This window comes from Oncorhynchus nerka, unplaced genomic scaffold (genome assembly GCF_034236695.1).
Source record: "Oncorhynchus nerka isolate Pitt River unplaced genomic scaffold, Oner_Uvic_2.0 unplaced_scaffold_1150, whole genome shotgun sequence".
Taxonomy (NCBI): domain Eukaryota; kingdom Metazoa; phylum Chordata; class Actinopteri; order Salmoniformes; family Salmonidae; genus Oncorhynchus; species Oncorhynchus nerka.
Window position 1 is genome coordinate 82,501 of NW_027040175.1, and position 12,610 is coordinate 95,110.

The following is a 12,610-nucleotide window of genomic DNA, read 5'->3' on the forward strand; positions in this document are numbered from 1 at the left end:
CGAAAGGTTGCAAGTTCAAATCCCCGAGGTGACAAGGCACAAATCTGTCGTTCTGCCCCTGAACAGGCAGTTAACCCACTGTTCCTAGGCCATCATTGAAAATAAGAATTTGTTCTTAACTGACTTGCCTAGTTAAATAAAGGTAAAAAATAGGCAGGGTTTCTGCATAAGCACTTTGTGATATCTGCTACTGTTCAAAATGTTTGAGGTCATTTGTCCTTTGTTTTCCTTGAAATGAGAAATGAGTTGCAAAATGAATAGGAAATATAGTCAAGATGTTGACAAGGTTATAAATAAGTATTTTTAATTGAAATAATAGTTGTGTTCTTCAAACTTTGCTTTCGTCAAAGAATCCTCCATTTGCAGCAATAACAGCCTTGCAGACCTTTGGCTTCTAGTTGTCAGTTTGTTGAGGTAATCTGAAGAGATTTCACCCTATGCTTCCTGAAGCACCTCCCACCAGTTGGATTGGCCTGATGGCTTCTAGTTGTCAATTTGTTGAGGTAATCTGAAGAGATTTCACCCTATGCTTCCTGAAGCACCTCCCACCAGTTGGATTGGCCTGATGGCTTCTAGTTGTCAATTTGTTGAGGTAATCTGAAGAGATTTCACCCCATGCTTCCTGAAGCACCTCCCACCCGTTGGGTTGGCCTGATGGCTTCTAGTTGTCAATGTGTTGAGGTAATCTGAAGAGATTTCACCCCATGCTTCCTGAAGCACCTCCCACCAGTTGGATTGGCCTGATGGCTTCTAGTTGTCAGTTTGTTGAGGTAATCTGAAGAGATTTCACCCCATGCTTCCTGAAGCACCTCCCACAAGTTGGATTGGCCTGATGGCTTCTAGTTGTCAGTTTGTTGAGGTCATCTGAAGAGATTTCACCCCATGCTTCCTGAAGCACCTCCCACCAGTTGGATTGGCCTGATGGCTTCTAGTTGTCAGTTTGTTGAGGTAATCTGAAGAGATTTCACCCCATGCTTCCTGAAGCACCTCCCACCAGTTGGATTGGCCTGATGGCTTCTAGTTGTCAGTTTGTTGAGGTAATCTGAAGAGATTTCACCCTATGCTTCCTGAAGCACCTCCCACCAGTTGGATTGGCCTGATGGCTTCTAGTTGTCAGTTTGTTGAGGTAATCTGAAGAGATTTCACCCTATGCTTCCTGAAGCACCTCCCACCAGTTGGATTGGCCTGATGGCTTCTAGTTGTCAGTCTGTTGAGGTGATCTGAAGAGATTTCACCCCATGCTTCCTGAAGCACCTCCCACCCGTTGGATTGGCCTGATGGCTTCTAGTTGTCAGTTTGTTGAGGTAATCTGAAGAGATTTCACCCCATGCTTCCTGAAGCACCTCCACCAGTTGGATTGGCCTGATGGCTTCTAGTTGTCAGTTTGTTGAGGTAATCTGAAGAGATTTCACCCCATGCTTCCTGAAGCACCTCCCACCAGTTGGATTGGCCTGATGGCTTCTAGTTGTCAGTTTGTTGAGGTAATCTGAAGAGATTTCACCCCATGCTTCCTGAAGCACCTCCCACCAGTTGGATTGGCCTGATGGCTTCTAGTTGTCAGTTTGTTGAGGTAATCTGAAGAGATTTCACCCTATGCTTCCTGAAGCACCTCCCACCAGTTGGATTGGCCTGATGGCTTCTAGTTGTCAATTTGTTGAGGTAATCTGAAGAGATTTCACCCCATGCTTCCTGAAGCACCTCCCACCAGTTGGATTGGCCTGATGGCTTCTAGTTGTCAGTTTGTTGAGGTAATCTGAAGAGATTTCACCCCATGCTTCCTGAAGCACCTCCCACCAGTTGGATTGGCCTGATGGCTTCTAGTTGTCAGTTTGTTGAGGTAATCTGAAGAGATTTCACCCCATGCTTCCTGAAGCACCTCCCACCAGTTGGATTGGCCTGATGGCTTCTAGTTGTCAGTTTGTTGAGGTAATCTGAAGAGATTTCACCCTATGCTTCCTGAAGCACCTCCCACCAGTTGGATTGGCCTGATGGCTTCTAGTTGTCAGTTTGTTGAGGTAATCTGAAGAGATTTCACCCTATGCTTCCTGAAGCACCTCCCACCAGTTGGATTGGCCTGATGGCTTCTAGTTGTCAGTCTGTTGAGGTGATCTGAAGAGATTTCACCCCATGCTTCCTGAAGCACCTCCCACCCGTTGGATTGGCCTGATGGCTTCTAGTTGTCAGTTTGTTGAGGTAATCTGAAGAGATTTCACCCCATGCTTCCTGAAGCACCTCCCACCAGTTGGATTGGCCTGATGGCTTCTAGTTGTCAGTTTGTTGAGGTAATCTGAAGAGATTTCACCCCATGCTTCCTGAAGCACCTCCCACCAGTTGGATTGGCCTGATGGCTTCTAGTTGTCAGTTTGTTGAGGTAATCTGAAGAGATTTCACCCCATGCTTCCTGAAGCACCTCCCACCAGTTGGATTGGCCTGATGGCTTCTAGTTGTCAGTTTGTTGAGGTAATCTGAAGAGATTTCACCCTATGCTTCCTGAAGCACCTCCCACCAGTTGGATTGGCCTGATGGCTTCTAGTTGTCAGTTTGTTGAGGTAATCTGAAGAGATTTCACCCTATGCTTCCTGAAGCACCTCCCACCAGTTGGATTGGCCTGATGGCTTCTAGTTGTCAGTTTGTTGAGGTAATCTGAAGAGATTTCACCCTATGCTTCCTGAAGCACCTCCCACCAGTTGGATTGGCCTGATGGCTTCTAGTTGTCAGTCTGTTGAGGTGATCTGAAGAGATTTCACCCCATGCTTCCTGAAGCACCTCCCACCCGTTGGATTGGCCTGATGGCTTCTAGTTGTCAGTTTGTTGAGGTAATCTGAAGAGATTTCACCCCATGCTTCCTGAAGCACCTCCCACCAGTTGGATTGGCCTGATGGCTTCTAGTTGTCAGTTTGTTGAGGTAATCTGAAGAGATTTCACCCCATGCTTCCTGAAGCACCTCCCACCAGTTGGATTGGCCTGATGGCTTCTAGTTGTCAGTTTGTTGAGGTAATCTGAAGAGATTTCACCCCATGCTTCCTGAAGCACCTCCCACCAGTTGGATTGGCCTGATGGCTTCTAGTTGTCAGTTTGTTGAGGTAATCTGAAGAGATTTCACCCTATGCTTCCTGAAGCACCTCCCACCAGTTGGATTGGCCTGATGGCTTCTAGTTGTCAGTTTGTTGAGGTAATCTGAAGAGATTTCACCCTATGCTTCCTGAAGCACCTCCCACCAGTTGGATTGGCCTGATGGCTTCTAGTTGTCAGTCTGTTGAGGTGATCTGAAGAGATTTCACCCCATGCTTCCTGAAGCACCTCCCACCCGTTGGATTGGCCTGATGGCTTCTAGTTGTCAGTTTGTTGAGGTAATCTGAAGAGATTTCACCCCATGCTTCCTGAAGCCTCTCCCACCAGTTGGATTGGCCTGATGGCTTCTAGTTGTCAGTTTGTTGAGGTAATCTGAAGAGATTTCACCCCATACTTCCTGAAGCCTCTCCCACCAGTTGGATTGGCCTGATGGCTTCTAGTTGTCAATTTGTTGAGGTAATCTGAAGAGATTTCACCCCATACTTCCTGAAGCCTCTCCCACCAGTTGGATTGGCCTGATGGCTTCTAGTTGTCAATTTGTTGAGGTAATCTGAAGAGATTTCACCCCATACTTCCTGAAGCACCTCCCACCAGTTGGATTGGCCTGATGGCTTCTAGTTGTCAGTTTGTTGAGGTAATCTGAAGAGATTTCACCCCATGCTTCCTGAAGCACCTCCCACCAGTTGGATTGGCCTGATGGCTTCTAGTTGTCAGTTTGTTGAGGTAATCTGAAGAGATTTCACCCCATGCTTCCTGAAGCACCTCCCACCAGTTGGATTGGCCTGATGGCTTCTAGTTGTCAGTTTGTTGAGGTAATCTGAAGAGATTTCACCCTATGCTTCCTGAAGCACCTCCCACCAGTTGGATTGGCCTGATGGCTTCTAGTTGTCAGTTTGTTGAGGTAATCTGAAGAGATTTCACCTATGCTTCCTGAAGCACCTCCCACCAGTTGGATTGGCCTGATGGCTTCTAGTTGTCAGTCTGTTGAGGTGATCTGAAGAGATTTCACCCCATGCTTCCTGAAGCACCTCCCACCCGTTGGATTGGCCTGATGGCTTCTAGTTGTCAGTTTGTTGAGGTAATCTGAAGAGATTTCACCCCATGCTTCCTGAAGCCTCTCCCACCAGTTGGATTGGCCTGATGGCTTCTAGTTGTCAGTTTGTTGAGGTAATCTGAAGAGATTTCACCCCATACTTCCTGAAGCCTCTCCCACCAGTTGGATTGGCCTGATGGCTTCTAGTTGTCAATTTGTTGAGGTAATCTGAAGAGATTTCACCCCATACTTCCTGAAGCCTCTCCCACCAGTTGGATTGGCCTGATGGCTTCTAGTTGTCAATTTGTTGAGGTAATCTGAAGAGATTTCACCCCATACTTCCTGAAGCCTCTCCCACAAGTTGGATTGGCCTGATGGCTTCTAGTTGTCAATGTGTTGAGGTAATCTGAAGAGATTTCACCCCATACTTCCTGAAGCACCTCCCACCAGTTGGATTGGCCTGATGGCTTCTAGTTGTCAGTTTGTTGAGGTAATCTGAAGAGATTTCACCCCATGCTTCCTGAAGCACCTCCCACCAGTTGGATTGGCCTGATGGCTTCTAGTTGTCAGTTTGTTGAGGTAATCTGAAGAGATTTCACCCCATGCTTCCTGAAGCACCTCCCACCAGTTGGATTGGCCTGATGGCTTCTAGTTGTCAGTTTGGTGAGGTAATCTGAAGAGATTTCACCCCATGCTTCCTGAAGCACCTCCCACCAGTTGGATTGGCCTGATGGCTTCTAGTTGTCAATTTGTTGAGGTAATCTGAAGAGATTTCACCCTATGCTTCCTGAAGCACCTCCCACCAGTTGGATTGGCCTGATGGCTTCTAGTTGTCAGTTTGTTGAGGTAATCTGAAGAGATTTCACCCCATGCTTCCTGAAGCACCTCCCACAAGTTGGATTGGCCTGATGGCTTCTAGTTGTCAGTTTGTTGAGGTAATCTGAAGAGATTTCACCCTATGCTTCCTGAAGCACCTCCCACCAGTTGGATTGGCCTGATGGCTTCTAGTTGTCAGTTTGTTGAGGTAATCTGAAGAGATTTCACCCCATGCTTCCTGAAGCACCTCCCACAAGTTGGATTGGCCTGATGGCTTCTAGTTGTCAGTTTGTTGAGGTAATCTGAAGAGATTTCACCCCATGCTTCCTGAAGCACCTCCCACCAGTTGGATTGGCCTGATGGCTTCTAGTTGTCAGTTTGTTGAGGTGATCTGAAGAGATTTCACCCCATGCTTCCTGAAGCACCTCCCACCAGTTGGATTGGCCTGATGGCTTCTAGTTGTCAGTTTGTTGAGGTGATCTGAAGAGATTTCACCCCATGCTTCCTGAAGCACCTCCCACAAGTTGGATTGGCTTGATGGGCACTTCTTACGTACCATACGGTCAAGCTGCTCCCACAACAGCTCAATAGGGTTGAGATCCGGTGACTCTGCTGGCCACTCCATTATAGACAGAATACCAGCTGACTGCTTCTTCCCTAAATAGTTATTGCATATTTTGGAGCTGTGCTTTGGGTCATTGTCTTGTTGGCTCCAATTAAGCGTCGTCCACAGGGTATGGCATGGTGTTGCAAAATGGAGTGATAGCCTTCCTTCTTCAAGATCCCTTTTTACAAATCTCCAACATTCCCACCACCAAAGCACCCCCAGACCATCACATTGCCTCCACCATGCTTGACAGATGGTGTCAAGCACTCCTCCAGCATGTTTTCATTTTTCTGCATCTCACGAATGTTCCTCTTTGTTATCCGAACACCTCAAACTTAGATTCGTCTGTCTATAACACTTTTTTCCAATCTTCCTCTGTCCAGTGTCTGTTCTTTTGCCCATCTTAATCTTTAATTTTTATTGGCCAATCTGAGATATAGCTTTTTCTTTGCATCTCTGCCTAGAAAGCCAGCAACCCGGAGTTGCCTCTTTGTTGACATTGAGACTGGTGTTTTGCAGGTACTTTTTAATGAAGCTGCCAGTTGAGGACTTGTAAGGTGCCTGTTTCTCAAACTAGACACTCTAATGTACTTGTCCTCTTGCTCACTTGTGCCTTGCTCACCACTCCTTTTTCTATTCTGGTTAGAGCCAGTCTGTGCTGTTCTGTGAAGGGAGTAGCACACATCGTTGTACAAGACCATGCAATTTCTCGCATGGAATAGCCTTAATTTCGCAGAACAAGAATAGACTGATGAGTTTAAGAAGAAACGTCTTTGTATTCTAGCCATTTTGCGCCTGTAATCGAACCCACAAATGCTGATGCTCCAGATACTCAATTAGTCTAAAGAAGGCCAGTTGTATTGCTTCTTTAATTAATCAGAACAACAGTTTTCAGCTGTTCTAACATAATTGCAAAAGGGTTTTCTAATAGATTAGCTAACACAACGTGCCATTGGAACACAGGAGTGATGGTTGCTGAAAATGGGCCTCTTGTACACCTATGTAGATATTCCATTAAAAAATCTGCCGTTTCCAGCTACAATAGTCATTTACAACAGTAACAATATCTACACTGTATTTCTGATCAATTTGATGTTATTTTAATGGACAAACATTTTTTGCTTTTCTTTCAAAAAACTATTTTCAAAGACACTTCTAAGTGACCCCAAAGTTTTGAACGGTAGTGTATTTACATTGTTCAAACAGGACAAATTTGAGAGGGCACATATCTGATGATGCCTCTGCTGTACACTGTATATGACTCTGACATAATCCATGATTAGCACTAGCATGTGAAATGATAAACAATACAATAATGGCCTATAGTGGATTATTTCGTCTATTACAGTATGTAATACTATGGTAAAAAAAATATTTTAATACATTTGCAAACATTTAAAAAAAAACGTTTTTGCTTTGCCATAATGGGGTATTGTGATGTCATAATGGGGTATTGTGATGTCATAATGGGGTATTGCTTTGCCATAATGGGGTATTGCTTTGCCATAATGGGGTATTGCTTTGCCATAATGGGGTATTGTGATGTCATAATGGGGTATTGCTTTGCCATAATGGGGTATTGCTTTGCCATAATGGGGTATTGTGATGTCATAATGGGGTATTGCTTTGCCATAATGGGGTATTGCTTTGCCATAATGGGGTATTGCTTTGCCATAATGGGGTATTGTGATGTCATAATGGGGTATTGTGATGTCATAATGGGGTATTGCTTTGCCATAATGGGGTATTGCTTTGCCATAATGGGGTATTGCTTTGCCATAATGGGGTATTGCTTTGCCATAATGGGGTATTGCTTTGCCATAATGGGGTATTGCTTTGCCATAATGGGGTATTGCTTTGCCATAATGGGGTATTGCTTTGCCATAATGGGGTATTGCTTTGCCATAATGGGGTATTGCTTTGCCATAATGGGGTATTGCTTTGCCATAATGGGGTATTGCTTTGCCATAATGGGGTATTGTGATGCCATAATGGGGTATTGTGATGTCATAATGGGGTATTGCTTTGCCATAATGGGGTATTGCTTTGCCATAATGGGGTATTGCTTTGCCATAATGGGGTATTGCTTTGCCATAATGGGGTATTGCTTTGCCATAATGGGGTATTGCTTTGCCATAATGGGGTATTGCTTTGCCATAATGGGGTATTGCTTTGCCATAATGGGGTATTGCTTTGCCATAATGGGGTATTGCTTTGCCATAATGGGGTATTGCTTTGCCATAATGGGGTATTGTGATGTCATAATGGGGTATTGTGATGTCATAATGGGGTATTGTGATGTCATTATGGGAAATTGTGTTTAGATTGCTGATAATTTTTTTTTACATCAATTTTAGAATAAGTCTGTAACGTAACGTGAATGTGGAAAAAGTCAAGGGATCTGAATACCTTCTTAAGACACTGTAGGTATAATTCTGTGGGCCTAATTCAGATAATGCATGTAATAACAAGTTGCCCAGTGCTTCAAGCTAAAACATTTCAGAGTTTTTAAAAAAGGAACATAAATAGACTGTTACTTTTTTGGGGGGTTCAAATCGGTTCAGAACTTTGTTTAGCTGGTCAGAAAAGTGGAACGGAACGGAAACAATGAAGGTTCTGTTCGGAACTAAACTCATTTTGGTTTCCGACAGAGAAGACCTCCTGTCCAATCATATACAGATATCACTAGGAGCTCTGATTAAATTGTATGGGTCACTGTCAGTCTGGATCAAACCAGCTGTTTCCAAACCAAACCAACTGGTGTTGCCAGAAGAGGAGGCCTGCTGTCCAATAAGTCTGTGTGGATATGAGGACTGGGTTAGGAAACAATGGGTTGAACCATGCAGCTGTTGTCCAGACGGTGTTGACAGAGTCGCAGAGGAGGTTATATTAAATTGTAGACTAAGTTATAAACTGTCCTTGTAATGGTGTATGTAGCTAACAGCCACGACCTTCTGCGTTTACCAGCCTGCGATGGGTTAAACCATGCAGCTGTTTCCAGACGTTGTTGACAGAGAGACAGAGGAAGCCTGCTGCCCAGTAAGCCTGATGAGCTGCACTTTTAATTAACCAACCAGACCACACGTCTACTCAATTAATCACTCTGAATTATTAAGTAACTACAGCAGATCACACACTGACCTTGTGTCCTTGTAGACACACAGATATATAGACAGACAGCTCCTCTGACTGAAGGCTGTGCACATGTCAACTAGACAGGCAGGCAGACAAACAGACAGACAGATAGACAGGCAGGCAGGCAGGCAGGCAGGCGGGCGGGCGGGCGGGCGGGCAGACGGACGGACGGACGGACGGACGGACGGACGGACGGACGGACGGACGGACGGACAGACGGACAGACAGACAGACAGACAGACAGACAGACAGACAGACAGACAGACAGACAGACAGACAGACAGACAGACAGACAGACAGACAGACAGACAGACAGACAGACAGACAGACAGACAGACAGACAGACAGACGGACGGACGGACAGACAGCTCCTCTGACTGAAGGCTGTGCACAGGCCAACTAGACAGACAGACAGACAGACAGACAGACAGACAGACAGACAGACAGACAGACAGACAGACAGACAGACAGACAGACAGATCCTCTGACTGAAGGCTGTTTTCTATCCCTGCGTTACTCTTACTGATTAAGCTTTTTTTCAAGACCCCTGATTATTCCCCGAGACATTACTATTTGTCCATGATGTGTGCTGATTGGTCAGGGTGGTGTCCATGACGCATGCTGATAGGTCAGAGACAGCATGGTGGACTACTGCTGTTCTTGAGTGATTCATGTTTTGCCTTTGACCTTCATGGCCTTTCTTTTGTAACGTGAAAACAGTGCATTAGGCTAACAGAGCACAGTCCTCCTCTCCTCTCCTCTCCTCTCCTCTCCTCTCCTCTCCTCTCCTCTCCTCTCCTCTCCTCTCCTCTCCTCTCCTCTCCTCCTCTCCTCTCCTCTTCTCTTCTCCTCTGTTCTCTTCTCTTCTCCTCTGTAATGTGAAAACATTAGCAGACATTTGGAGATGCTCTTCACTACATTAGGCTAAAACACCACAATCCTATTCTCTGACTGACTGACTTCTGACCACAACCTCTCGCCGGCAGCTGTTTCTGTTATCTCCTCTTCTGCTGTGAACCAGCTTACGCCCTTCAATGCCTCTCCTCTCCCCCTCACTCCTCTCCCCTCCTCTCTTTCTGTGTACCAGGGTATGCTCTTCATGGCCTCTCCTCTCCCCTCCTCTCCTGCTGTGTACCAGGGTATGGTTCCCTGTTGAAGCTCTTCATGGCCTCTCCCCATCCCTCCTCTCCTCTCCCCTCCTCGCCTGCTGGGTACCAGGGTATGGCTCCCTGTTGAAGATCTTCATGGCCTCTCCCCATCCCTCCTCTCCTCTCCCCTCCTCGCCTGCAGTGTACCAGGGTATGCTCTTCATGGCCTCTCCCCATCCCTCCTCTCCTCTCCTCATCCCTCCTCTCCTCTCCCCTCCTCGCCTGCTGTATACCAGGGTATGGCTCCCTGTTGAAGCTCTTCATGGCCTCTCCTCTCCTCATCCCTCCTCTCCTCTCACCTCCTCACCTGCTGTGTACCAGGGTATGGCTCCCTGTTGAAGCTCTTCATGGCCTCTCCTCTCCTCATCCCTCCTCTCCTCTCCCCTCCTCGCCTACTGTGTACCAGGGTATGGCTCCCTGTTGAAGCTCTTCATGGCCTCTCCCCATCCCTCCTCTCCTCTCCCCTCCTCGCCTGCTGTGTACAAGGGTATGCTCTTCATGGCCTCTCCCCATCCCTCCTCTCCTCTCCTCTCCTCGCCTGCTGTGTACAAGGGTATGCTCTTCATGGCCTCTCCTCATCCCTCCTCTCCTCTCCCCTCCTCGACTGCTGTGAATGTTGGTAAGCTCTTCATGGCCTCTCCTCATCCATCCTCCCCTCCCCTCTCCCCTCCTCGCCTGCTGTGTACCAGGGTATGCTCTTCATGGCCTCTCCCCATCCCTCCTCTCCTCTCCTCATCCCTCCTCTCCTCTCACCTCCTCACCTGCTGTGTACCAGGGTATGGCTCCCCGTTGAAGCTCTTCATGGCCTCTCCTCTCCTCATCCCTCCTCTCCTCTCCCCTCCTCGCCTACTGTGTACCAGGGTATGGCTCCCTGTTGAAGCTCTTCATGGCCTCTCCCCATCCCTCCTCTCCTCTCCCCTCCTCGCCTGCTGTGTACAAGGGTATGCTCTTCATGGCCTCTCCCCATCCCTCCTCTCCTCTCCCCTCCTCGCCTGCTGTGTACAAGGGTATGCTCTTCATGGCCTCTCCTCATCCCTCCTCTCCTCTCCCCTCCTCGCCTGCTGTGAATGTTGGTAAGCTCTTCATGGTGGCCTCTCCTCATCCATCCTCCCCTCTCCTCTCCTCATCCCTCCTCTCCTCTCCCCTCCTCGCCTACTGTGTACCAGGGTATGGCTCCCTGTTGAAGCTCTTCATGGCCTCTCCCCATCCCTCCTCTCCTCTCCCCTCCTCGCCTGCTGTGTACAAGGGTATGCTCTTCATGGCCTCTCCCCATCCCTCCTCTCCTCTCCCCTCCTCGCCTGCTGTGTACAAGGGTATGCTCTTCATGGCCTCTCCTCATCCCTCCTCTCCTCTCCCCTCCTCGCCTGCTGTGAATGTTGGTAAGCTCTTCATGGTGGCCTCTCCTCATCCATCCTCCCCTCTCCTCTCCCCTCCTCGCCTGCTGTGTACCAGGGTATGCTCTTCATGGCCTCTCCCCATCCCTCCTCTCCTCTCCCCTCCTCTCCTGCTGTGTACAAGGGTATGGCTCCCTGTTGAAGCTCTTCATGGCCTCTCCCCATCCCTCCTCTCCTCTCCCTCCTCTCCTGCTGGGTACCAGGGTATGGCTCCCTGTTGAAGCTCTTCATGGCCTCTCCCCATCCCTCCTCTCCTCTCCCCTCGTCGCCTGCTGTGAACGATGGTATGCTCTCTCTCCCTTCCCTGTTGAAGCTCTTCATGACCTCTCCTCGGTAAAGCTGTTAGGTGCAGGGCTTCAGAAAGAAGGAGAGAGAATAAATGAGTTGACAACAGGGAATACTGTGCTGTCAGAGAGAGAATAAATTAGTTGACATCAGGGAGTACTGTACTGTCAGAGAGAGAATAAAGGAGTTGACAACAGGGAATACTGTACCATTAGAGGAGGTAGAATAAAGGAGTTGACAACAGGGAGTACTGTACTGTCAGAGAGAGAATAAAGGAGTTGACAACAGGGAGTACTGTACTGTCAGAGAGAGAATAAAGGAGTTGACAACAGGGAGTACTGTACTGTCAGAGAGAGAATAAAGGAGATGACAACAGGGAATACTGTACTGTCAGAGAGAGAATAAAGTAGTTGACAACAGGGAATCCTTGTGAAGACGTACAGAAACGTTTGACCTCTGTCATTGCCAACAGAGGGTATATAACAATGTATTGAGATAAATAATACTTATTTTCCACCATAATTTGCAAATACATTAATTAAAAATCCTACAATGTGATTTTCTGGATTTCTTTTCTCATTTTGTCTGTCATAGTTGAAGTGTACCTATGATGAAAATGACAGGCCTCTCTCATCTTTTTAAGTGGGAGAACTTGCACAATTGGTGGCTGACTAAATACTTTTTTGCCCCACTGTACCTTAGTATGATTCTCAATCAGAGACAACGATAGCCAGCTGCCTCTGATTGAGAACCACACCCGGCCAAAACAACAAAGAAATACAAAACATAGAAAATGAACATAGAATGCCCACACTAGTCACACCCTGGCCTAACCAAAATAGAGAATGAAAGCCTCTTTATGGCCAGGCTACCAGCTCATGTTCGTCCACTCACAACATATTTCCAGCATCCAAACTCCAACACTGTGATGAATGGAAAGAGACAGCTGTTATTCTAATGACTTTCTCTTACAAAAAACATCTACTTCACTTATATATCCTGAATTATAGACCCCCCCCTCTCTCTCTCTCTCTCTGTCTCTCTCTCTCTCTCTCTGTCTCTCTGTCTCTCTCTCTCTCTCTCTCTGTCTCTCATTCTCTCTCTCTCTCTGTCTTTCTCT

At 47.0% G+C, this 12,610-nt stretch overlaps 1 pseudogene; it reads left to right on the top strand.

The window, feature by feature from the left end:
* LOC115122279 (IQ motif and SEC7 domain-containing protein 1-like) overlaps window positions 1-12,610 on the top strand; it is a 90,645-nt pseudogene that overhangs the window by 10,841 nt on the left and 67,194 nt on the right.